Source organism: Amblyraja radiata, chromosome 11 (assembly GCF_010909765.2).
Source record: "Amblyraja radiata isolate CabotCenter1 chromosome 11, sAmbRad1.1.pri, whole genome shotgun sequence".
NCBI lineage: Eukaryota > Metazoa > Chordata > Chondrichthyes > Rajiformes > Rajidae > Amblyraja > Amblyraja radiata.
Window position 1 is genome coordinate 55,114,808 of NC_045966.1, and position 26,404 is coordinate 55,141,211.

Consider the following 26,404-nt stretch of genomic DNA (forward strand, 5'->3'; position numbering starts at 1 on the left):
AGAGGGCTCAGTGTCAAATTGTGTCTGTGAATAATACTATGGAACATTGAACATAGAGCAGCATAGAAAAGTACAGCATAGGAACAGGCCAGAATAAAAGGATACACCTTTGGAAAGGAGGTGAGGAGGAATTTCTTTAGTCAGAGGGCAGTGAATCTATGGAATTAATTGCCACAGATGGCTGTGGAGGCCATCATTGGGCATTTGTAAAGTAAAGTTTGACAGGTTCTTGATTAGTTAAGGGCCTGTCCCACTATACGAGTTTACCCAAGAGCTCTCCCGAGTTTAAAAGAAAATCAAACTTGTGGCAAGTACGTAGAATGTAAGTATACGTCTTAGCGGCTCGTAATGCTAACGGCAGGTACTCGGGAAACGGGGTAAGCTCGTGATGTTTTTTCAACATGTTGAAAAATGTCCACGAGAACCCCGAGTACCTACAAGCGGCTATTACCGTAATTCTCCGAGTTCGAATCAGGGGAAACTCAGGAGAACTCTTGAATTACCTCGCACAGTGGGACAGGCCCTTAAGGGTGTCAAAGGTTATGGGGAGCAGGCAGGTGAAGTACTTCTTTCTGATGCCAGGAGTGAAATGAGAGTGTGTCCAGGGTGGCGTGGGTCCTTGATGCTGGCAGCACCTCCTATAGATCCCGTTGAAGGTGGGGAGGTCAGTATCCATGATTGATCAGGCAGCTTCTACCACTTTTTAAAATTCTCATCATTACTGTCCGTTTAATTTGCGGATCCATGCCATGATGCAACCAGTCTTTATGCTCTCTACCATACACCTGTAGAAGTTCATCGACATACCGAATCAACTCAATCTTCTAAGCAAGTAGAGGTGCTGATGGGCTTGCTTTATGATTGCTGTATGATTGTACAGGAAAGATCTGTCTGCTGGGTCCAGGACAGATCTTCAGAGATGTGCACACCCAGGAAATGGAAACTGTTGACTTTCTCGACCACCCACCCATCGATGAATGCAGGTTTGTTGATCCTCGACTTTCCTCGTCTAACTACCCTGTGTACCAATCATTTCAGAAATCTGATTGGGATGTAAAAAAAAACATGATGTCTGGAAATACTCAGCAGGTCAGTATGTGTATCTTTGTAGAAAGGGATGCTGAGTTAGTGTATTGGGTTGATCCTCTTGCATCAGAAATGTCAAAGACTTTGGGAAGAGTAAAAGGGAAAAGAAGGCGAGAACAGAAGTGCGTGTTCGTGACAAGTGAAAGGAAAGAGAGAGTAAATGGAAAATGGGCAACGGTGCAAGAGAGAGTCACAATGAAACAAGAATAGAATTAAAGGCAAACTTGGACAAAGTGAAAACGGAGGAAGCAAATCCTTATCTGAAAGATACCACAACTAATAAGCGGAGATGATTGAATAATCCCCTGTCAGTCATGCTTGCTGATCACTTGCTTCAAGCAAGGACTATGTTGATTTTATGCATACAGTTTATTTGACACTACCTCCATTCATGGAAGAGTTCATCTGCTTTTAACAGGAAAGGTTCTACAATGTTCATTTCCATTTACTCTTTATATGGATTCTGAGTGATTTTGTATGTCGTGCAGCAGATGGTTTGATATGAGATTAATCTTTCACTTCCATTTACAGCTAGCACATCGCTTTCAGTAAGTGCTCTATATCTGTCTTTACCAAATAAATCTCCTGTGAGTCCGATATAAGCTGCAAGGGTTGTGATTACTTGAAAGTGCTGAAATAATAGTTGATTCCAGTGAGTTGTTATGTGACTCATCACGAGATAAGCAGTTGTTCCGAGATTTCATTGTAGAACATAATGAAGAGCTCAGAATAGGAATGGGACTCAGGCTTAAAGTGAATGTGTAGGACAGGGGTGGGGAACCTTTTCATGGTGGAATGCCGCATTGTTAGCTGTGATCTAATAAGGCCGCATCCAAGAAACTTCAATTAGATATACTTCAAAATGTACATTATTTTGTTAAAATAGCCCTCATGACTTACTAATGTTTTAATTGTGGCTGTCAGTCGGGGAGGATTATCTAGTTGAATCTTCTTTTACTCTTTGATATTTTAAATGACTCTTCCAAGTGCTCTGGTTTCCTCCCGCATCCCAAAGATACACCGTTGGGTTAATTGACCATTGTAATTTGCTCCCAGTGTCGAGGCACCTGGCAAAGGAATTAAAGGGGAATTGATAGGCAATTTTGTTGATGTTGTCTCTAATGTGTCTGCAACAAGTTCATTGTTCCGATTCATATCTATGACAAATAAACTCACTTGACACTTAAATGCAGCCATCTTTCTACTTCTACTTCTGCTCCTCCGGACTCCTCCTGTTGGTAGATTGTGGTGAAGCAGCATAATGGTCATTAAAAGGCAGAGAAATCTGCAATTTCCAATAGTCAATATATTACACCAATGAAACAATAAAAGGGGAGGAGAGAGGATGATGTTGTTGGCTATGACATGCCTCCCTTAACTTTTTCAGGTCAACAGGTGAAGCTCACCGTTTGACCTGTTTGTACAAAATGTTAAGTGGTCAGCTAGACATAGATCACAAGACCTACACCAACCCCAAACCAATTAGGAGCAGACGAGGGCATTCGATCCAATTTGTGATCCCAGCTACAAAGACAGATGTGTACAGCAATTCGTTCTTCCCCTGCACAATTAAAGCATGGAATAATCTCCACCCAACTATAGTTACCCAACCAGATGCAACTAAATTTAAAGTAGCACTTTCTTCCCAATAACCCTTTCTGGCTTAATCCCTCCCTTCACCACCTCCAGTTTAAATTCCAGTTGGAATATTTTGGAGGACCAAGTAACCAAGAACAGTTGATGCGCTGCAGAGCGTTTGACTGCACTGGGCCTCTACTCGCTGGATTTCAGAAGGATGAGGGGGTACCTCATTGCAACTTACCAAATAGTGAAAGGCCTGGATAGAGTGGATGTGGAGAGGATGTTTCCACTAGTGGGAGAGTCTAGAACCAGAGGCAATAGCCTCAGAATAAAAGGATGTTCGTTTCGAAAAGTGATGAGGAGGAATTTCTTTAGTCAGAGAATGATGAATCTGTGGAATTCATTGCTGCAGAAAGTTATGGAGGCCAATTCAATGGATATGTTTAAGGCAGAGATAGATAGATTCTTGATTCGTACAGTTGTCAGATGTTCTAGTGAGAAGACAGAAGAATGGGGTTGAGAGGGAAAGATATTGTAGATCACCCATTATTGATGGTGGAGTAGACCAGATGGTCCGAATGGCTTAATTCTGCACCTGTCACTTATGAACTTATTGGGGTTAGAGACTAGAGCCATGGATTTGTGCTGTCACAGGAGAAAGTACCTGGAGCCAAAACAGAAAATGTCACCAATGAAATTTAATTCCATGATAACTGTAGCAGTGGAGAATTAGACTTGGATGCTTGACAGTGAGATGGAATCAGCTCTGGTGTGTGGATTACTGCTCTTGACTTCATGGAATCATGATCAGTGCACACATTGATGTGGATAGTCTATTAAAAAAAAGGCTCTCAGGGTGGACGTGTCACTGACACAAGCTGACCAATTAGTCTCCATCTTTCTCCTTAGCCTTGCAAGTTGAATCTCAGTGTATCATGGTGCCAAGACATGAAGTGGGTACTCCTTGACACAGGACAGCTTCAAAACATGGACATATATTTATTCTTTCTGGGCTAAGACCTCCATGGAACCTTCAGCTCTTCATGGTGGATCTGTCTGTTTTTGTAAGGATCCTTCCTAACTCAATAACATCCATGCAACTTCCACAGTGCCAACATCTGGCGACCTTTTCAATATTGCCTCCCATCAACTGTGTGTGTTGGTGCACTATTCTTGCAGACCATCTACCTTCAATTGATTGGACTAGTCTATCATATATATTTGTCATATTTTCTCAGATTACAGAATGAGGCCATTCGGCCCATGACGTCTGTGCTGGTTTCAAAACAATTCCCATTAGTTCCTTTTACTGCCTCTTATTTCCTTGTCAGCCATTCTCATTCACATGCCCATCAACTCTGATTCTCCTTCCATCCAGCTATACGTGGGATAATTTTGAGTAGACAATCCGCCCAGCTGCTGGCAGTCTTTGGGATATAACTGGAAACCGGAGCACACTGGGGGAAGCCCACATGTTCACAGAAATAATGTGCAAACTCCTCACTGACAGCACCAGAGAGTGCAATGGTAGAGTTGTTGCCTTGCAGCACTATACGCCCAGGTTCAATCCTGACCATGGGTGCTCTCTGTGTGGATTCTGTATGTTCTCCCTGTGTTTCTCCCATGGGTTTCCTCCGGATGCTCCAGTTTCCTCCCACATTCCAAAGACGTGCAGGTTTGTAGCTTAATTGGCTTCTATAAATTGTCCCTAGTGTGTAGGATAGAACTAGTGTGTGGGTGATCATTGGTGAGTGAGGGCTGAAGGGCCATGCTGTATCTCGACATTAAAAACAATTTAAAACAGTAGCACTATCTACTATGCCACTGTGCCACCCATTGGAGAACTTTCCCTTCCACTTGCCCAGAGTGTTAATCCTGTGAGCACTTCCAATGGCAGCTTGCACTCTCTATAGAAAGAACATAGACAGTACATGACTGGAACAGGCCCTTTCGGCCACAATGTAGGTGCCGTACAAGATGTTGAACAAGTTATAAAGTAATCGTGATCCACGTCCCTCCATTCCCTGCAGACTTACATTCGGACCTGGAAAAAAGAATAGTATGTTGCATCTCATAATTTCTTATACTTCTATCAGGTCTCCCCTCATTCTCTAATGTTTCAGAAAAAACAATCCAAGTTTGTCCAAACTCTCCTTATAGCTAATACACTCTATTCCATGTAGTATCCCGGTAACCCTCTTCTGCACTCTCTCCAAAGCCTCCACAACCTTCCTGTAATGGGACAACCAGCACTGCACACAATATGAGCTCAATATGACTTCCAGAGTCTTATACAAAGGCAAGTATATCATATGCCTTCTTTACCACTCTGTCTACTTGTGTTACCACTTATAGGGAGGTGTGGACATGGACCCCAAGATGTCTCAGATTATCCTGTACATTCAGTCACAATTGTAATGCAGTTGCTGAGCAGGTGGAATATTTACTGGCACTAGGATCCAGCCAAAAAAAAGTACTAAAATTCCAAGCCATTGGAATTGGCCATGATTATTTCATTACGTTCTTGACAGTTAGGTTAAATTATTCATTGGGCAATTTTGTGTTAGTGTTCAGCATGTCCCAGTGGAGAGTGCAGCTGGAAGCTGTTCCATGAGTTCTGGTAGCCCTGCTTTTCAATAATCATTGCATGTTGAGAATTCGTTGGGACTGTCATTCCCCAAAGTTTGCAACAATGGATTGAGAAGCAGAAGTAGGCCATGTCTGTGAATGAGGCTAAGAAAAATGGTGAGCTGCCGAGATTGTGGTTGGACACTTGAAGGTGAACTGCAGGTTATGACTGATCGATACTATAGGTTGGTGAGGGATAGGAGAGTGGTACTTGCAATAGTGTGTGAGGTTTGTTGTGCAATTGATACCACTTTAAAGTTAAAGCTGTATTCATTGATTTTTGAGCTTTTGGTGACACAGTATTTTCCCTTGGCACTGTTCCTTGCATTCCCTGGTCCGCACAGCTGTCTCCTGCTTCTGAAATATGTCTTGGGCTGCGACCAGGCTCTCTTAGGATGGAGAACCTCTCTTTTCCATTTCATCTCAGCTATCATGGCCTCCTCTGCAGCACAGGAAAATCTCAACTAATGGTCCTGCCCAACTTTCAGAAGTTGCAAGGAGATGGCCTGTTAATGATCCCTCCAGGGATTGTCAGTATACTAAGGATTCAGAGTTTCAGTTTTAAAAGAGCCTTCATCAGAGAGTAAACCGTGAGAGAATTTTCATTAGATGTTTGCTCAAATTCCATAAGCCTCTCTCATCGATAACTTTCTGAAAGACCATATATATGAAATATAAATGACTCCGCACATCTTAGGAGCCAACAAAAATAAAATTTCCCCTTTACCCCTTCATTTAATATATAATTGTTTTTTTGCAGCCTTCTGCTACCAACCATATTATGAATAAGCTCTCTGTATTTTGATAGGGTGTATTTGAGGATGTCCACACAGCAATGATGGGATAAGAGGATCTCTACCTTATTTTCTTAGGCCCCCTTCGGTCATGGCTGACCATGGGTGTCTCCAGGGTGCTATTCCCTATATGGAGGATGCCTGTGCGTGACTTTGTTTAACGTGGGGAGACTGGTGCACAAACAGCCACCCCACGGTCCTTGACAGATCTGGGTCAAGATCCAGTCGCATGGAGTCCAAGAGGACTGGGGACCCTATTCTGCTGCAGCCTTCATCTGCCTTCCCAGCCGTTGTGACGCTCCACTAATGTCAACCATCGTCCTCCGCCTGTTCCACCGTTGAGGTCTTGGTTGGGTTGCTCTTTGTCAGAGACCTCCCCCTTGACCTTACCGCCATGGGTGGCCCTACCAGGAGCATAGGACCAGACAGCATCGCTCTCAGGATCTCAGGTCCACACAAGTTTCTCCACCACGACCAGGTGACAATCCACCATGTCCCCAGTATTTGGTTAAAGAAACAAAAGAGCAAAGATAATATTATCTAAAATAATGATATACTGTATTCTGCAGGACGGATTCAGATTTTAACTGTGGCCAAAAAAAAAATCAGCCAGTCATTAGAATTTTCACCATTAGCACGTAAGGGTTGTAATAGAGGATGTTATAAGTTGATGCCATATAAATTCCGAGCTCTGTCTCTTCTGAGGTGGAGCTTGGAGTACAGCAGTGTTATGGGAGACAGGTTTTTGTATAATCTGGGCCATATACGGCAACCACAGAGTATGGTCAGAGTCTCAATATGGGGTTGCTGTCCTACAGAATACTACCGATAGATCTGAAATGTTTTTAAGTGGCATCCCCTGGATCTGAGACATCTGGTGAAGGTTGCCTGTGTCAAAAACATACCCAAGTGCAAGGATAACTGCAGATTGGTAGAACATGTGCTTGGTGGTGGGTTTAGAACTGTTGGTTTCCAAATGCTAAAGTAGACAAAGCAAAGAGTTCACAATTTCCTATTGGTTTATTGTTGTCAAGTGTACCAAGATACAGTAAAAAGTTTGCATGTGTGTTATCCAGTCAAATCATAGTATATGCCAATTTAATCAAACCAAATCCATGTACAACACATAGTGCAATGTGAAAAACTCCAAAGTGTAGAATATACCATTGCCACATTATAGCAAAAAAAGATACAATGTGCTGGAGTAACTTAGTGGGTCCGGCAGCATCCCTGGAGAGCATAGATAGGTGACAATTCAATATGAGACCCATATTCAGATTCTGCAGAAAAGTCCTAACTTGAATGTCACTTATTCATGCACTCCAGTGATAATGCTTGACCTGTTGGATTATTCCAGCACTGTGTCTCTTTTTGTAAACCAGCATCTGCAGTTCCTTGTTTTAGCATTAAAGTATCACAGTTACAGTGAAGGTGCAGATATTAAAAAGTGCAAGGGACTTCAGATGGCTATTCAGACTCTGGAGTCTGAAGAAGTGTCTTGAAATGTCACCCATTCCTTCTCTCCAGAGATGCTGCCTGTCCCGCTGAGTCACTCCAGCGTCCAGAATATGGGGTAAGCCATTTAGAAAGTAGAGGAGGAAAAACTTTTTCACACAGAGAGTTGTGAGTCTGTGGAATTCTCTGTCTCAGTGGGCGGTGGAGGCTGGTTCTCGATGCTTTCAAGAGAGAGCTAGACAGAGCTCTTAAAGATAGTGGAGCCAAGGGATATAGGGAGAAGGCAGGAAAGGGGTATTGATTGTGGATGATCAGCCATGATGACATTGAATGGTGGTGCTGGCTCGAGGGGCCGAATGGCCTACTCCTGCACCTATTGTCTATTGTGTCTATCTTCAGTGTAAACCAGCATCTGCAGTTTCTTCCTACACCTATTTACACTGTTCCTATATTAATCCCATTGTATTATAGAACACAGAACATAGCACAGGAACAGGCCCTTCGCCCCACAATGTTCATGCCAAATATATTGCCAAGTTAAACTAATCTCCTCTGCCTGCACATGCTCCATTTAGATTCTGAAGAAGAGTCCCGACCTGAAACATCGCCTATCTGAGTCCTCCAGGGATGCTGCCTAACCTGCTGAGTTACTCCAACATTTTGTATCTTTCCTTGGTAAACTAGCATTTGCAGTTCCTTGTTTCCACATGATCCACATCCCACCACTCCCTGTATATGCCTGTGCTAAAAATCTCTTAAATTCCACTATCGTATTTGTCGCCACCACCAACCCTGGCAGTGCACTCCAAGTACCCACCACTGTGTGAAAATAACTACCCCTGCATAACCTTGCACCCTCCGCCCTCTCACCTCCTATTGCTTGACATTTCCACCTAGAGGAAATTATTCTGACTCTCTACCCTATCTATGCCTCTCATACTTTTATCTATTTCTAAAAGATAGACACAAAATGCTGGAGCAACTCAGCGGGTCAGGCAGCATCCCTGGAGAAAAGGAATAGGTGATGTTGTGGATCGAGACCCTTCTTCAAACTGAGTGTCAGGGGAAAGGGAAACTGTATAAAAAGGTTCAGATCAAATTAGAGCCGGCACTGATGACCATGGAAAGGTGGAGCCCACAATGGTCCATTGCTGGCTTTTGAAGAGGTGGTCAGGAAGAGATACCATCAGTGAAGCTGGCAGGGCGATTAGGGTGGGGAAGGGATGGAGAGAGAGGGAATGCAGGGGTTGCTAGTTTTCCTCTCAACCTCCAACGTTCTGGAGAAAACACTCCAGCTTTTGGCGCACATTAAACTACCCCCCAGGATCTATTATTCATAAACACACTCGGGACTGTCTACAGAAGCCAATTAACCTACCGACCCAAGTTGTCAACATGTAAGTGTCCCAAATATGAAAAGGCAGTTCTGGGTCAATCACATTTCCTCAGGGCCAGTGAACAGTAAGCAGCTGGGGAATTGAGATAACAGTAAAATATTGGTGTTGAAGAACTCGGGCTACAACAGTCTTTTTTTTTAGCTTACTTGCGATGTAAAAAAAACATCAAATTTGACGGAAGATTGTACACCAACAAAAGTGGGTGGTGATTGCTTGGTGCTAACATTGTTTGAGTAGCGTCGTTTGAATTAATTCTAAGCAACGGGGCTCCGAACAAATCAAGGTTTTCAGCATGAATTTATCAAAGTCTGCCGCGAGGAATCACAAAGTATTGCAGTGGCCCAGACATGCAGCTAGTAAAGCCTAGTCTCAGCAAAATCCCTCGCAGCAATAAGACGCACACAGCTCTGCTGAAAGACAGGACTGTGTACCGTGTAGCGCTCTCCGCTCCATCCGAGACATCTTCTGTCTGTGGCCAGGGTTTGATAGGCTGCTCGCCAATTCGCGTGACCCACCCGTCACCAACGCAGGCAACTGTTGAAGGGGCGAAAATGCTCAGGGGTGATGAATGAAACTTGTGAGAGTGTCTTGTGGAGGCGCTGCTAAGGAAGGATGGAGGTTGGAAACCTGTAAACAGCTCGCTCTGCCCTGAACTCTCGTAAGCTTAGTCCATAAAGGTGAGCAGCATTGTTGATGAAAGACAAACGCGGAAATTTAATTGTATTGAGTGAAATGCTTTCATTGAAGGTGCGGGCACGTCTGATGTGAATCGGTTACTGGCAACAAAAAACTATTGAACCACACGAGGTTTCTGCTGATAATGGACATCCTCTGCTTATATGATCGCGTACACTGGCGTGAAAAAAAACGATTTAAGTTTCTTATTCCTATCATTATTTGAAGTAGAGACTTTGAAATAACGAGAGGTCCCAGCACCTGTTGTGGACCTGCCGCCGCGTAGTTCTTGGAAGGGCATTTGCGATATTAACGGGTGTTAGAAGTAAAAATGAATATCTTTCTTGTGTCCGGGCAATATTATCGTTTATCAATGTGACTTGGTTGAGATGGTCTTGTGTAGGAAGCACCCTGCTATTGTATTAGCATGAGCATGCAAACTATAATAAATCCAAATATCTCGCTTCCATTTGGAGGCAAGGGTTGGGAAAGATTGGGGGGTAAAATGGAGCAAATTTGCTGCATTTTTATTTTAATCATGCAGATTTCTAACTCGGAGAAATGTTGCAAGTGAAAAAAAAGATTTTGTGTAAAAGATACCGGGTAGGAGCTACGGTTTCTTTTCTGCCTTCTTCATGATCGAAAACTGTCTCCTCATCTCCGAGATGAGGCATCGCTTACAGCAGAGGATAGTTACGGTGCAGCTAATGTAGATCTTGATGTAGTTCGCTGAAAAGCTTTAGGTAGAGGTAGACCATCACTCAGCACTGGACAATTTTATACTGGACATTTTGTTACATTTATCAAGCCAATTAACCTACAAACCTGTACGTCTTTTGAGTGTGGGAGAAAACCGAAGATCTTGGAGAAAACCCACGCATATCACGGGGAGGACGTGCAAACACCATACAGACAGCACCCGGAGTCGGGATCGAACCCGGGTCTTTGCTGTAAGGCAGCAACTACCGCTGCGCCACCGTGACTGCCAGACGGACAGATTGCATTCTGAGTCATGAAGAAGCGGAGTTCGAATTGTTGCAAATGCTTCAGATTAAAGGAGGTTAAAATCTGTTCAAATCACTTCTCCGTCTATCCTCTACCAACCAGGGAGAGGGCACGTATGAGTGAGTCAAACCTCAGTAGCAGCATTCTCAGCTCTGAATCAGAAATGTGTGCATTCAATATCAATGCCAGAGTCTCAGCCCTCCATAAGGTTTGGGACAAAGACCCATCATTTATTTATTCGCCTCCGGACTCCACAATTTGAGATTTGTAATAGAAAAAAAAAATCACATGTGGTTAAAGTGCAGATTGTCAGATTTTAGTAAAGGTAATTTTTATACATTTTGGTTTCACCATGTAGAAATTACAGCTGTGTTTATACGTAGTCCCACTTCCCCCCCCCCCCCACCCCATTTCAGGGCACCATAATGTTTGGGACACATAGCTTCACAGGTCTGTAATTGCTCAGGTGTGTTTATTTGCCTCCATAATGCAGGTGTAATAGAGCTCTCAGCACCTAGTCTTTCCTCCAGTCTTTCCATCACCTTTGGAAACTTTTATTGCTGTTTTTCAACATGAGGACCAAAGTTGTGCAAATGGAGTCGGGTGTTGATTTGTCAATGACCACTGTCCGCAGAAGACTTCATGAACAGAAATACAGAGGCTACACTGCAAGACGCAAACCACTGGTTAGCTGCAAATATAGGATGGCTAGGTTACAGTTTGCCAAGAAGTACTTAAAAGAGCAACCACAGTTCTGGAAAAAGGTCTTGTGGACAGATGAGATGAAGATGAACTTATATCAGAGTGATGGCAAGAGCAAAGTGTGGAGGAGAAAAGGAACTGCCCAAGATCCAAAGCAAACCACGTCATCTGTGAAACATGGTGGTGGGGTTGTTGTGGCCTGGGCATGTATGGCTGCTGAAGGTACTGGCTCACTTATCTTCATTGATGATACAACTGCTGATGGTGGTAACATAATGAATTCTGAAGTGTATAGACACATATTAGGGATTATGTATAAACACTGCTGTAATTTCTACATGGTGAAACCAAAATGTATAAAAATTGCCTTTATTAAAATCTGACAATGTGCACTTTAACCACATGTGATTTTTTTTTATATTGCAAATCTCAAATTGTGGAGTACAGAGACAAATAAATAAATGATGGGTCTTTGTCCCAAACATTATGGAGGGCACTGTAAATAGTGCAAGACCCAGGGAGTGCTGCACAGTCAGAAAGCCCCATTTCAGGTGTCCTGTTAAACCCCAGCCTTGTCTGTTTCCTGGATCAGACTAGATCAGATTAGGCCAAGGTCACTAGATGTATTTAAGGTTGATGTGGATAGCTCTCAAGCCCTGATTTTTCCAAAAACCTAGAAGGAACTGACACAGAAGACAAGTTGAGGCCAGAATAGACCAGCCGTGAATGGCGGGGCAGGCTTCAGTTTAGTTTAGTTTATTGTCACGTGTACTGAGGTACAGTGAAAAGCTTTTGTTGCGTGCTATCCAGTCAGCAGAAAGACAATACATGATTACAATCGAGCCATTACAGTGTATAGACACATGATGAGGGAATAACGTTCAGTGCAAGGTAAAGCCAGCAAAGTCTGATCAAAGATAGTCTGAGGATCACAAATGACAGACCTGAGAGGAGTTTAAGAAGATCATAGTTAAAGTAAGGAATGTTGCTGTATGAGTAGAGATGTAAGAATGTGGAGCAATTGTAATATGTGATTGCAGATCTGCTTCTGTGGCTAGCTCGCAAATGGTCACTTGGGTTGGGTGCCATCTTGGATGGCTTATGGGGCCTGGTGGCCTAATCCTGCTCCTGTTTATGTTTCTCCTGTGTGGAGATGGAGGTTAACGAACCCACAATACATTTTCAAGAATGCATGGTTAATGTTCCCTCAACACAACGCTAAAACAGATTGCTTGAGTAATAACACAAAGAGCCAGAGCAATTCAGCGGGTCGGGCAGCATCTCTAGAGAACATGGGTAGGTCTCGACCTGGCACGTCACCTTTCCATGTCTGCAGTGGTGCTGCCTGACTCATTGAGTTAATCCAGTACTTAGTGTCATTTTGTGTGTTAACCAGCAACTTCAGTTCTTTGTTTCTGCTTCAGTAATAAGTAGCGTGACATTTATAGTCACACGATGCTATGAAATGTTATTGGAAACTCTAATGCTGTTTATTGTCGAGTATCATGTGTGTATTTATATCATGTGAATCAGCAGCATACTTTTTAAAATGTTTCACTTGGGTGTAATCCATGTGCGGAAATCTGAAGGAAAAAGACAAACACTCAAACAGTATTTCTAACATTCTGATTTGAGCATCTGCAACTTTTTTTCATGCAGGGAGGCACTGGAGATTTTCAGTAATAGCAGATGAAAGGCAACACTGATGTGGATGCTGCTTGGCACATAATCAAATCACTAAAACTGTTCAGAGAGGGTTTATAGATCTCTGCTGGGAATTAGTGGGGTTGTCTTAGTAAAGGTTGGACAAGCCTGGCTTGTTGACGTGAGTTTGCAAGTATTGAAGCATGAAATATCTTGGATTGGGTGGATGTGCGAGAGCATTTTATTTAATGGGAGAACCAAAAATTAACAGTCATGGCTTAAAAGTAAGGAGTTGCCTAATTAAGATGGGGAGGAGGAGAACATTTCCCTTTTAGATGGATGTGAGCTTTTGGAATTCTCTTTCAAAGAATAGGGAAACTTATTTTACTAAATACTTTAGAAGCTGGAAAAAGTATTCAGCAAATGGGTTTCCACTATCCTTGATGAAAAAGATGGGGGAGGGGTGGGTGGGGGGGGGGGGGGGGGGGTGGGGGGCGGGGTTGTGGATGACACATAGGTAAGGTTTCTTGTGATAAATAGGAATACAGAGGTAAGGCTGTAATTAAATCAGCCATGTTCTCTGGAGAGAACGAATGGGTGATGTTTCGGGTCAAGAGCCTTCTTCAGATTTGTCTCGACCCGAAACATCACCCATTCCTTCTGTCCAGAGATGCTGCCTGGACCGCTGAGTTACTCCAGCATTTTGTGTCTATCTTCGGTTTAAACCAGCATCTGCAGTTCCTTCCTACACTTTAAATTAGCCATGACCTCTTAAACATGTGGAGCAACGAGGGCCCAGACCCTTACTCCTATTCCTAATTTGTGAGTTTATTGTACATGAATGGCCGTGGTCTCAAACACAGAAGCAGGCCTGATTCCAGCTGGGTTGGTCACTGTGGTCCCTTGCAGATTCCTACTCTAAGTTTATATTTGCCAGGAATGGTCTTCCAACTTAACTCTGCTGATGTGTCCTTGCACTTTCCACACGTCTCTGGATCCCAAACCTTGATGTCCTCTCCAAACTGTGTGAAAGTCTCTGATCCCTACAAGACTGTTCCTGGGGTGGTGCCTCTGTCACATGAACACACTTTAACTGCACTCAATCTCTGCTCACTTTTATGACTTTAGATGATCTCATTCAAATGTACAAAATTCGTACCAGGCTTGACAGAGTAGAGGCAGTGTTGATGATTCCCCTCTTGGAGCTCCCTAGAACAATAGGTTGTGATCTCGTGGTTGGCTATTAAGTACTGAAATGAGAAGACATTTCATTCAGGAGCGTTCTTTCCCTGACAGGGCTGAGGAGGATCAGTTGCTGAGTATATTCAAGGCAAGGATTGATAGGTGTGTAGATGCAAGAGAATGTGCAGGTGTGAAGTGGTGCTTTGCTAAAGGATCAGACATTTTAATATTAAAAGGCAGAACAGATATAACGGGCTGAATGGGCTCTACCTTTCTATTTATTATGTCCTCCCCTTCCCGTCATTTCCCCAAACCTGCCCCATTTCCACAAGCACATCTGTTCATTATCCCAAACCTTTCCATTCTGAGTGTTTTTATGTCCCATACTCCATACCTCAGGATCCACTTCCCTTTCATCTAACTCTCCAATCCACCTTCCCCACTCCATCCCTACAACTGCAGTGCACTCCCTTTCACCTGCTCTAACTCCCAAACCAAAGGTCTTTCCCAATCATTATCTACCACCATCATACGTGTTCTACCACCCAGTGTTCTACATCCGTGGTGTTCTCCCTTCCACAGTGTTCTCCCTTCCACAGTGTTCTCCCATCCACAGTGATAATGGGGAAGGTTTACTGGCCATGCTATTTGTAAAGCATATTCCACCAATTGGTCCTTGGGCAACCTTTCGATCCAAAATGTTAATTTAGATGTTTTGCCACCACGGATGTAGCTTGTCTCTCTGAATTCTTCCAGAGTCCTGCTTTTGTTCCAGACGCTGACCACTTGTGTTCTAGACACTGCTCACTGACATATTGAGGTTGAAGCATCACCACTTCCCGATTAATGACTGGCTTCCCTACAGTGTAAAGGGCTAGGACTGGATGGAGTTTGTTAGATGTGTCCAAAAAAAAGCTTCCTTACTCAATATAAAGATGACTTTACTAGAAGAGAGATAACACTAGATCTTCTCTGTGGGAGTGAGGTTGACATTTCATTCTGAGGAAGGGTCCTGACCCAAAAGGTCACCTATCCCTTTTCTCCAGAGATGCTGCTTGACCCGTTGAATTGCTCTAGTATTTTGTGTCTATCTTTGGTATAAACCAGCATCTGCAGTTCCTTGTTTCTGCAAGTGAGTGAAGTGTCAGTGGGGATGTGTGGTGGGAACAGTGACCAGAATTCTATTTGTTTTAAAGTAGTCGTGGAGACTGGTCCATGTGTTACGGTCTTAAATTGGGGCAAGGTCAATTTTAGGGGCATTATATGAAGCTTGCCAAGGTCGGTTGGGTGAGTCTGTAGGGAAGGAAACGACTGGCAAGTGGGAGGGTTTCAAAAGTGTGATAGTGGAAATACAGGGGTAGCATTTTCCTGTCGGGATGATGGGCAGGGCTGACAAGTTCAAGGAACAAGAGATGTTGAGGTTCAGTTAAAGAAAAACAGGGAGGCACATTTCAGATTCAGGCATTCAGGATCAAGTCAAACCCTTCATGAATAGGTGAAGGAGTACACTTTAAAAGACAATCAGGAGGGCAAACAAAGATAAGCAACGGATCTGGCAAGCATCGTAGAGCACAGCGCTAAAAGTTTCTACAGGTATATTAAGCGTAAAATGGTGACTAGACCAGCAATTTCCCACACTGAAGACCAATATGTACATCTTTGTGTCGAGCCACAAGGTATAGGGTAAATATTAAATCAATATTTCTAGTCCTTTTTTGCTGCGTAGAATATCATGGAAGTTAAGATATTGAGGTGTATGACTTGTAATGTCGTGCAATATATACAAATTACCAAAAAGAAGATCTTGGTGGTTTTAAAGTGCATTAAGATAGATAAATCCCCCAAGGCCTGATCAACTGCATCTTTCCACTTTGTGGGAAGCTAGGGAAGACATTGCGAGGGCCCTTGCAGAGATATTTCTATTATCTTTAGCTATATTATATTCCTGGTGGAGTTTTAGAAGTCTCAATGATGGCTAATGTTGTACAGTTATTTACGAAGGGCAGCAAGGACAGGCCCGGGAATTACAGGACAGTGATCCCGACATCAGCTGTGGGTAAGTTGTTGGAAGGGATCCTGAGGGATAGGGTCTACCAGTGTTTGGATAGGCTGGGACTGATTAGAGAGTGTCAGCAGGGTTCTGTTTGCAGAAAATCATATCACAGGAATTTAATAGCTTTTTTGAAGAGGTCACAATTAAGAGGATTGATGAGGGCAAGGCAATAGTCATTTCCACTGGTGGGAGAGTCTAGGACCAGAGGTCATAGCCTCAGAATTAAAGGGCGCTCTTTTAGAAAGGAGCTGAGGAGGACCTTCTTTAGTTAGTGGGTAGTTAACTGTGGAACTCATTGCCACAGGGAGCTGTGGAAGCCAAGTCAGTGGATATTTTAAGGCAGAGATAGACAAATTCTTGACAAGAACGGGTGTCAAGAGTTATGGGGAGAAGGCAGGAAAATAGGATTTAGGAGGCAGAGATCAGCCATGATTGAATGGCGGAGTAGACTCGATGGGCCGAATGGCCTAATTCTACTCCTATAACTGAACTTGTTTATATCAACCAGCAGGGCCTTGGATGAGGTATTACATGGTAGGTTGGTCTGGAAGGTTAGATTGCGTGGAATCTAAGAGCTAGCCGATTGGAATCAAAAATGGCTTGGAGGAAGGAGACAGGATGGTTGTGGAGAGTTGTTTTTCTGATTGGAGGCCTGTGACCAGTGGTGTGCCACAAGGCTCAATGATGATACTGGTGCTGTGTGTTATATACATTTAAGAATGTAGTTAACATTGTTAGTAACTTTGACACAAAAATTGGTGATATAGAAGATAATGAAGAAGGAAATCTAAGTTTGCACCAGGATCTAAATTTGTTGGGAAGTTGGGGCAATGAATAGCAAGTGGAAGTTGGGCCGAACTGCCTGATTCCATGCTGAATAGCACTCTGACGCTCCATGTCTCTATGACTCTGACTGAAGAAGGGTCTCGACCCGAAACGTCACCCATTCCTTCTCCCCAGAGATGCTGCCTGTCCCACTAAGTTACTCCAGCATTTTGTCTATCTTCGGTATAAGCCAGCACCGGCAGTTCCTTCCTACACAGTTTATACTTATTCTGTTTCTTGTCTAATCCTGTTTACAGCATGACTGGAAAATTTGCGGACAGGCAAGTTAAACAATTTTAGTGAAAAATTAAAACTAAGTAGTGCGGAAACTCTATAAGAGAGGGCAATAGTTGAATAATTTGATAATTACCAAATTATCGAAGAAAATGAAGTAAAGGGGTTGAATGAAGTTTTGGAATTAAGAGAGGGATAAGAATCCCTTATGGCAGCACGATGGAGCAGCAGTAGAGTTGCTGCCTTACAGTGCTTGCGGCGCTGGAGACCCGGGTTCGATCCCGACTACGGGTGCTGTCTGTACGAAGTTTGTACGTTCTCCTCTTGACCGCGTGGGTTTTCTCCGAGATCTTCGGTTTCCTCCCACACTACAAAGATGTACAGGTTTGTAGGTTAATTGGTTTGGTATAAGTGTAAATTATCCCTAGTGTGTATAGGGTGGCGTAAGGGGGTCACTGGTCGGCCTGGACCCGGTGGGTCGTAGGGCCTATTTCAATACTGTATCTCTAAACTAAATTAAACAAAACTAAATAAATAAAGGAACAACGTCTAATAAAGTGGCCATTGTTTCAATCAGCCCTAAATGTCTAACTCTCTATTATCTCCACCTAAGTGTACTAGTTGTTCCATTGTACATTTCTCCAAGGTCTGACATTCTCCCAAAAGTGTAATACCTAGACTTAGATTCCATATCCCATCTGTTGCTCAAAAATGATGAGTAAAATAATTCATCATGCCTTCCCTGTAAAGCATGAAAGGTATGCTCAGTCAAGTTGGTAATGCATCGTTACCTTTCTTCCCCCTCCTTCAGCTATTGTTGCATGTGTTACGTGAGTTTCTGCACTCCAAAATTGTTCCCTTTGGTTTGTATTGCTTCTCCTCCTCTAATTTCCAGAATGTGTCACTCACATATTGCTGTGCACAAAGCTTGATCTGTCTTGATCATGGAACAAAGAACAATTCCACAAAGGAACAGGTCCTCAGACCCATCATGGCAGCGCCAGTCATATTGCCAAACTAAACTAATCCCATCAGTTCAGTCTGAAGAAGCATCTCAACCCAAAACCTCACCTATTCCTTCTCTCCAGAGATGCTGCCTGTCCCGCTGAGCTACTCCTGCATTTTGTGTCTATCTAAACTGTCTGCACATGACCTTTATGCCTCTATTTCCCACCTTTTCATGTGTCTATCTAAATACGTCTTAAATATTGCTGTAATTTCTGCTTGTACCACCTCCCCTGTTCACATGCGCCTCACTAATCCCTTTAAGCTGTCCTCCTTTGACCTTAAACATTTTCTCTAGTCTTTGAAATTTCCACCCTGGTCAAAAAGAGTCTGAATATCCATCCTGTCTAAGCCTCTCATACTATTATATACTAATATCAGGTTGCCCTTCAGCCTCTGGCACTCCAGAGAAAACAATCCGTTTGTCCAAATTTACCTGATATCTAATGCACTCCAGACAACATCCCAGGCGAAGCTCTTTTGCACCCTCTCCCAAACCTTTACATCCTTCCGATGGTGAGATGACCAGAACTGCACACACAACTCCATATGTGGCCTAACTAAAGTTTTACTTAGCTCAGTCTGGCATTTTCACCAGATTATCTCCAGAAGGCGGTTGCTATTCTTCTCCACAGTGCACTGTATTTCAAAAGCCTCAAGGCATCTCATAGTTTGTATGTCCAACTTTGCCACCTGCGATCTCTTGCCCAAAGTTTTAGAATATAATGCACGATCATTGTAGAAGAGAAGGCAGCAAATCCAGTTTTACTCATAGAACTAATATTCACTTTTCTAATACCATTTACCCCATACACCAAAACCTTCAAACCACATTCTCTGCCAGGCTGTTCTACAGCTACACTGCCTATTCTGCAAAAGTTCACACTTAAGATTACTATTGCTTAGATTTTCAACTTTTTTTCTGAACTCCAAAATGATTTTAAGTGGGGATTCGGGCAACACACCTAACATTTCTCTTCCTAGAAGGTGTGGAGTGGGGCCTCAAGAAGGCTGATAGCCACACAGTAGGGGGTGCAGAACATCTCCACCCAAACCTATCCAACCTGATAGTTGTAGGTATTTGGCTGTTCCTGGTGGTGTGAAAATTCAGACTTCTGTACCTCCTGCTTGATGGTAGCAGCGAGACCGTGTCTGGGCTGTTTTGACAATGAAGGTGAGGGTCACTACTGTCATTCTTGGTTTCTTAGACCAAGGTTCACGCTAGGCTGTTGCTGCTTATCTCTCTGCCCCCTCTCACATTTGCATTTCCCTGCTGTATTAATGAAATTACCCAAACACTATGCTGAAGGAGAGAACATTTCACATACATACCCTTCCCCTCGCAGTAACAAGCAGAGCCATTCTTCCACAGCAGGCTAGCCAAAGTTCAAGTATCCATAGATTTGTCGCCAGTGGAATTACACTTTGCTGCAATCAACCAAGCAAGATTCCGCCCATCATCTAAGCGAAAATCCCGACAGTCGTGAATAAAGAAATCGCCTCCTGTAATTGTTCTTCCCCCTGTCTATCCAAGTGTTTCGAAGTACTGCCTATCCTTTCACATAATTGCAGCATCCATTTCTGGAGTATCTACACTCTGGTAGCTGGAATAGTGTGGCATATATTGCACCGTTATTGTTTCTTCAAGGGCTGCTTTCAAAGGTTATAGCTATGCTATTAAGTGCTGCTTCTGAACAATTTTGCAATAGGTCAAAACGATAGCCTAAACCAAGAGTAGATAACAATGGCCATACACGGAGAAACCCATCAAAGTTGTGGAGGAATTGAGCAGTGGAAATTTGCAATCTCTATGGGACTTTTACGATTGCTGCTGGATAAGACACAAACTGCTTTAGCACCATTAAAGCTAGGTGAGAAATATCTATCCTGTTGTGCCTCAGACAAATGAACAGAAATTGCCTATGTCATAAATGCATTTCACCAATTTTAAAACAATCTTTTTTAATATTTCCTTTGAGACAGTTCTGCGACAATCAAAAGGTTCAGACTGGGTATGTTGATTAAATATTTTCCTTTTGAGAATACAGCATGGCCCTTTCCGCCCACAGCCTTCCTCAAAAATGCTTCACCTACATCAAATGATTCACTCAGCAATGAATAGATCTTTGTCCTAAAACCCACAATTGAGAGGTGGTGACTCATAACTCATTCACTTTTCAGGTCATGATTGAAGTCAGTACTCCAACAAAATTGGTTTCAGGAAGTTATCTTGGTACGCACATAACCCAATGGTGTATACATTTATTAACACTTAGCATTATAATTGATGTTGCATGGTCCAAATCCAATTGCATTTTCCAAGATCCTGTTGTTTTTAAAGTATAATCTATGTTGAGGGATGTACGTTGCTGTTGTTAAGAGAAATTACGCAGCTGATTTTTAGAACCAAGTCCCACAGGTTACTATTAAATCATGATCATATAATCTGCAGTCGTAATGAAAAGTGATGGACAAGTAATATCCATGAAGTCAGTGGAGAATTCATCTGTTATGTGAAAAGTGCTGTAAGATTGTTTGCATCAAAATTAAGTCAGTATCTTGTCTCGGGGATGGTGTCACTAATGGTGCAGAATTACCTAATCGTGGATGGTGTTTAAACTTGGATAACATAGAAACATAGAAACATAGAAATTAGGTGCAGGAGTAGGCCATTCGGCCCTTCGAGCCTGCACCGCCATTCAATATGATCATGGCTGATCATCCAACTCAGTATCCCGTACCTGCCTTCTCTCCATACCCTCTGATCCCCTTAGCCACAAGGGCCACATCTAACTCCCTCTTAAATATAGCCAATGAACTGGCCTCGACTACCCTCTGTGGCAGGGAGTTCCAGAGATTCACCACTCTCTGTGTGAAAAAAGTTCTTCTCATCTCGGTTTTAAAGGATTTCCCCCTTATCCTTAAGCTGTGACCCCTTGTCCTGGACTTCCCCAACATCGGGAGCAATCTTCCTGCATCTAGCCTGTCCAACCCCTTAAGAATTTTGTAAGTTTCTATAAGATCCCCTCTCAATCTCCTAAATTCTAGAGAGTATAAACCAAGTCTATCCAGTCTTTCTTCATAAGACAGTCCTGACATCACAGGAATCAGTCTGGTGAACCTTCTCTGCACTCCCTCTATGGCAATAATGTCCTTCCTCAGATTTGGAGACCAAAACTGTATGCAATACTCCAGGTGTGGTCTCACCAAGACCCTGTACAACTGCAGTAGAACCTCCCTGCTCCTATACTCAAATCCTTTTGCTATGAAAGCTAACATACCATTCGCTTTCTTCACTGCCTGCTGCACCTGCATGCCCACTTTCAATGACTGGTGTACCATGACACCCAGGTCTCGCTGCATCTCCCCTTTTCCTAGTCGGCCACCATTTAGATAATAGTCTGCTTTCCTGTTTTTGCCACCAAAATGGATAACCTCACATTTATCCACATTATACTGCATCTGCCAAACATTTGCCCACTCACCCAGCCTATCCAAGTCACCTTGCAGTCTCCTAGCATCCTCCTCACAGCTAACACTGCCCCCCAGCTTAGTGTCATCCGCAAACTTGGAGATATTGCCTTCAATTCCCTCATCCAGATCATTAATATATATTGTAAATAGCTGGGGTCCCAGCACTGAGCCTTGCGGTACCCCACTAGTCACTGCCTGCCATTCTGAAAAGGACCCGTTTACTCCTACTCTTTGCTTCCTGTTTGCCAACCGGTTCTCTATCCACATCAATACTGAACCCCCAATCAATACTGAACCCCCAATTCCACTATTTCTGGAGCTACTTTCTTAAGTACTCTGGGATGCAGCCTATCTGGCCCTGGGGATTTATCGGCCTTTAATCCATTTAATTTACCCAACAACACTTCCCGGCTAACCTGGATAAGACACTAAAAGCCATGTCTTGGGTATTGTCTTTAGGTATGAAGGAGCCTGTATAGAGATACTGCATGCAAACAGGCCCTTCAGCTCACCGAGTCCGCACAGACCAGCGATCCCCACACATTAACACAATTCTACACAGTCTAGAGACAATTTTACACTTATACCAAGCCAATTAACCTACAAATGGTAAGAATGTACAAACTCCGTACAGACAGCACCCGTAGTTGGGATAGAACCCGGGTCTCCAGTGCCACAAGCTCTGTAATGCCGCTGTCCCACTTAGGAAACCTGAACGGAAACCTCTGGAGACTTTGCGCCCCACCCAAGGTTTCCGTGCAGTTCCCGGAGGTTGCAGGTGGTTGCCAGAGGTTGCAGGTAGTGGAAGCAGGTAGGGAGACTGACAAAAACCTCCGGGAACCACACGGAAGCCTTGGGTGGGGCGCAAAGTCTCCAGAGGTTTCCGTTTAGGTTTCCCAAGTGGGACAGGGGCATTAGGCAACAACTCTACCGGTGCGCCACCATGCTGGCCTTAAAGTGTCATTCTGAAGTATGGCCTGAGGGCCTACTGCATTTGCATCTATAGGGGGAGTATTGCTCCCTCCTCAGCCCTATAAATTCATTCATTGTTTTCAGTTTTTAGTTCGGCCCACCGAATCTGCACCGACCAGCGATCTCCGCACATTAACCCAAGCCTTCACACACTGGGGACAATTTACACCTATACTAAGTATACAAACCCAAGCCAATTAATCCTAAACCAAGCCAATTAACCTAGCAGAACTGCTAGTAGAATAGCAGAACGAGTCAGCATTGAGATTTGCATTTTTCTCTTGCACATACAGTACTGTGTCATTTACAGTGTCTGTTCGTCAGTCTAAATAATTCAGATACAACCAGTGGGTGGGAGTGAAGTGGTGAGCTGTCGACAGAGCCCTGTTGAGAGATTTTCATTCACCTGGTGAGCTCTGGCTTTAGCTGATGTCAGTAAAGCTCAAATGGCTCAGGCTAACTTTCTATGATTACCTTGGCCCTGAATGGAGTTTGCAGTCCCCACACATTTCTCAGAGCATTGAAGGTAATTGTGGTGTGACAAAGGAGAGATAAGGATGTGACTTGAAGCTTCGTGAAAGAGGAAGGGTTAAGGAGGAACTTGAGGAGGGAGCCAAACACTTGAGGGAGGGAATGTCCAGACACCTAAAAGCATGATAGCTCGTGGTGGACTGATGAGATTTTCCAGGTTGAAGTTGAATGAATGCAGCATTCCCAAAGTGATTGTTCATGGGTATAGCAATTCTTGGCATCTAGCCCTCAGAATCCAGGCCCACATGTTTTGAGGTATTAGACAATAATGCCAATATGGAGTATTAGTCCTCAAAGACCCCTTGTTGTACATTAATGTAGGTGTTCACAGCCTTTGAGTGTAATAGGGAGTGAGAAAAAATGATTAGTGGTATTTCAAATCTCCACCTATCAGTTCAGTTTATAGTCTCACGTGTACCGAGGTACAATGATAATCTTTTGTTGCATGCTAACCAGTCAGCAGAAAGACAATACATGATTACAATCAATCCATTTACAGTGTATACATACATGATAAGGGAATAACGCTGAGTGCAAGATAAAGCCAGCAAAGTCCGATCAAGGACTGAGGATTATCAAAGAGGTAGATAGTAGTTCAGCACTGCTCTCTGGTTGTGGTAGGATGATTCAGTTGCCTGACAGCAACTGGAAAGAAGCTGTCCCTGAATCTGGTGGTGTGCGTTTCCATACTTCTGTACCTTTTGCCTGATGGGAGTGGCCAGGCTGCGACACGTCTTTGATTATGCTGCTGGCCTTGCCGAGGCAGCGCGAGGTATAAATGGAATCAATAGAAGGGAGGTTTGGTTTGTGTGATGGTCAGGGCTGCGTCCACAATTCGCTGCAATTTCTTACAGTCCTGGATGGAGCAGTTCCCAAACCAAGTTGTGATGCATCCTGATAAAATGCTCTTTGTGGTGCACCTGTAGACATTGGTGAGAGTGTAGGGGACATGCCGAACTTCCTAAGCCTTCTTAGGAAGAAGAGGCGTTGGTGTGCCTTCTTGGTCGTTGCTTCAATATGGGTGGACCAGGAGAAGTTGGTGATATTGATTCTGAGGAATTTGAAGTTTTCGACCATCTCTATTTTGGCAGCATCATCGACACTTCGACACCTGTTCGCCATAGCACACGCCTATGGCTCCCTGCCTACTACAGATGCCTCGCTGATACAAACAGTGGTTGCACAGGAACTCCGGCATGAGGCCCCAGGGCTCTGAGTCACAATTCAAAGCACCTCCTGCAAGGTTCGAACTTCTCCTTTCAACAATTAAACCTTATCCTGTCATTGAAATAATCTCACACTTAACAGTGGCACTACAATTAAATTTAATAAACTTAGCCGCATAACTACAGAAGCTTCTGCAGTCATTTTATGTTTCTTGCTAGATTATACTTGTACTCTTTGTTTCCTTATCAGTGTTTTGATCCTCCTTTGCTGAATTCAGAGTTCAAAATCACACTGTCTATTTCAGAATATAAATTAGAAATTTAAAGAAATGGAAGGCCATTATTAGTGGAGGTAATGATTAAGAGATGAAGTTGTTGTTCATGTTAAACCAGTTGACTAATGTGCTTCAGGGATGGAAACTTTTCCTTGCCCAATATGACCCATATACTGTATGACCCTAGAGTCTGTACTGTACCCACATTAGTGCGGTTACCTCTAAGTTGCTCACTGCATTTGCCCAGTAAGTCACTCAATCACATGGACTATAATGACTTGGGAAGAATGACCAACATTATCACTGGGTGGCACAGTGGTGCAGATGGTAGACCTTCTGCCCCACAGTACCAGAGACCTGGGATCTATCCTGACAAAGGAGATGGTGATTGACTTCAGGAAGAGAACCGGTACGCATGCCCCAGTTTGCATTGCCCGTGCTGAAGTAGAGATGATTGAAAACCTCACAGGAGTCAATATCACCAAAAACATCTCCTGGACCACCCATATTGAAGCAATGACCAAGAAAGCACACCAATGCCTCTACTTCCTTAGAAGGCTAAGGAAGTTTGGCATGTCTCCTACAACTCATAACTTCTACAGATGCACCATTTTAGCAGGAAGCATCACAACTTGGTTTGGTAACAGCTCCGTCCAAGACTGCAAAGAAATGCAGTGAATTGTGGATTCAGCCCAGACCATCGTACAAACCAATCTCTGTTCTGTTCTATTGACTTCATTAGTACCTCACGCTGCCTCGGCAAGGCCAGCAGCATAATCAAGCATGAGTTGCACCCTAGCCGCTCCCTCTTTTCCCCTCTCTCATCAGGCAAAAGTATAGAAGTGTGAAAACGCACGCCACCAGATTTGAGGACAATTTCTTCCCAGCTGTTATTAGACAACTGATTCATCCTACCACGACCAGAGAGCAGTGCTGAACTACTATCTACTTCTTTGATGACCTTTGGACTATCCTTGATTGGACTTTGTTGGTTTTACCTTGAGCGAAATGTTATTCTCCAATCATGTATCTATACATTGTAAATGGATCGATTGTAATCATGTATTGTCTTTCTGCTGACTGATTAGCACACAACAAAGGCTTTTCACTGTACCTCTGTACACGTGACAATAAACTAAACTGAAACTGACCTTGGGTGTTGTCTGTGTGAAGTTTGAACATTTTCCCTGTGACCATATGGGTTCTCCTCAGGTACATCTGTTTCCTCCCACATCCAAAGACTTGCAGGTTTTTAAGTTAAATGGCTTCTTAAAAAATGTGTAGGAAATGGATATGAAAGTGGGATAACATAGAACTAGTGTGAACAGAGAAACAATGGTCAGCATGGGCTCAGTGGGCTGAAGGACCTGTTTCCATGCTGTATATTTCATTCAATCAATCAATCTGCTTGGGGCCACCAAGGATGTCAAATAAATCCAGCCATTGCTAGTAATGTTTCGACCAGTTATTGAAGGAGCTTTGTTTTAGAATTAATAAATGCATATGCCCATAGAAAAATTAAAAAGACAGATTTTATTATTCTCTTCTCTCCATATTGTTCACACCACAATCTTAGCATTGACATTAAATGCAATCTAAGTAAATTGAAAAAAAAAATCCAACTGATTCCTGAAATCCAATTCAAACTCTGCCTCCTTCACAATGGGAAGATTTTTAAGGATGTGGATATTATTGGGAAGGCCAATTCCTGCATGCATGC

General features: G+C 43.3%; 1 long non-coding RNA gene across 2 annotated transcripts in view; it reads left to right on the plus strand.

The window, feature by feature from the left end:
- The first annotated feature begins 9,014 nt into the window (after window positions 1–9,014).
- LOC116978658 overlaps window positions 9,015–26,404 on the plus strand; it is a 32,931-nt gene continuing 15,541 nt past the window's right edge. Inside the window, exon 1 of one of the 2 annotated variants that reach the window (XR_004413496.1) lies at window positions 9,015–9,502. This is a non-coding gene — a long non-coding RNA (uncharacterized LOC116978658). Of the gene's footprint in view, window positions 9,619–26,404 lie in introns of both variants that reach the window. The other variant, XR_004413495.1, reaches the window with a different exon arrangement.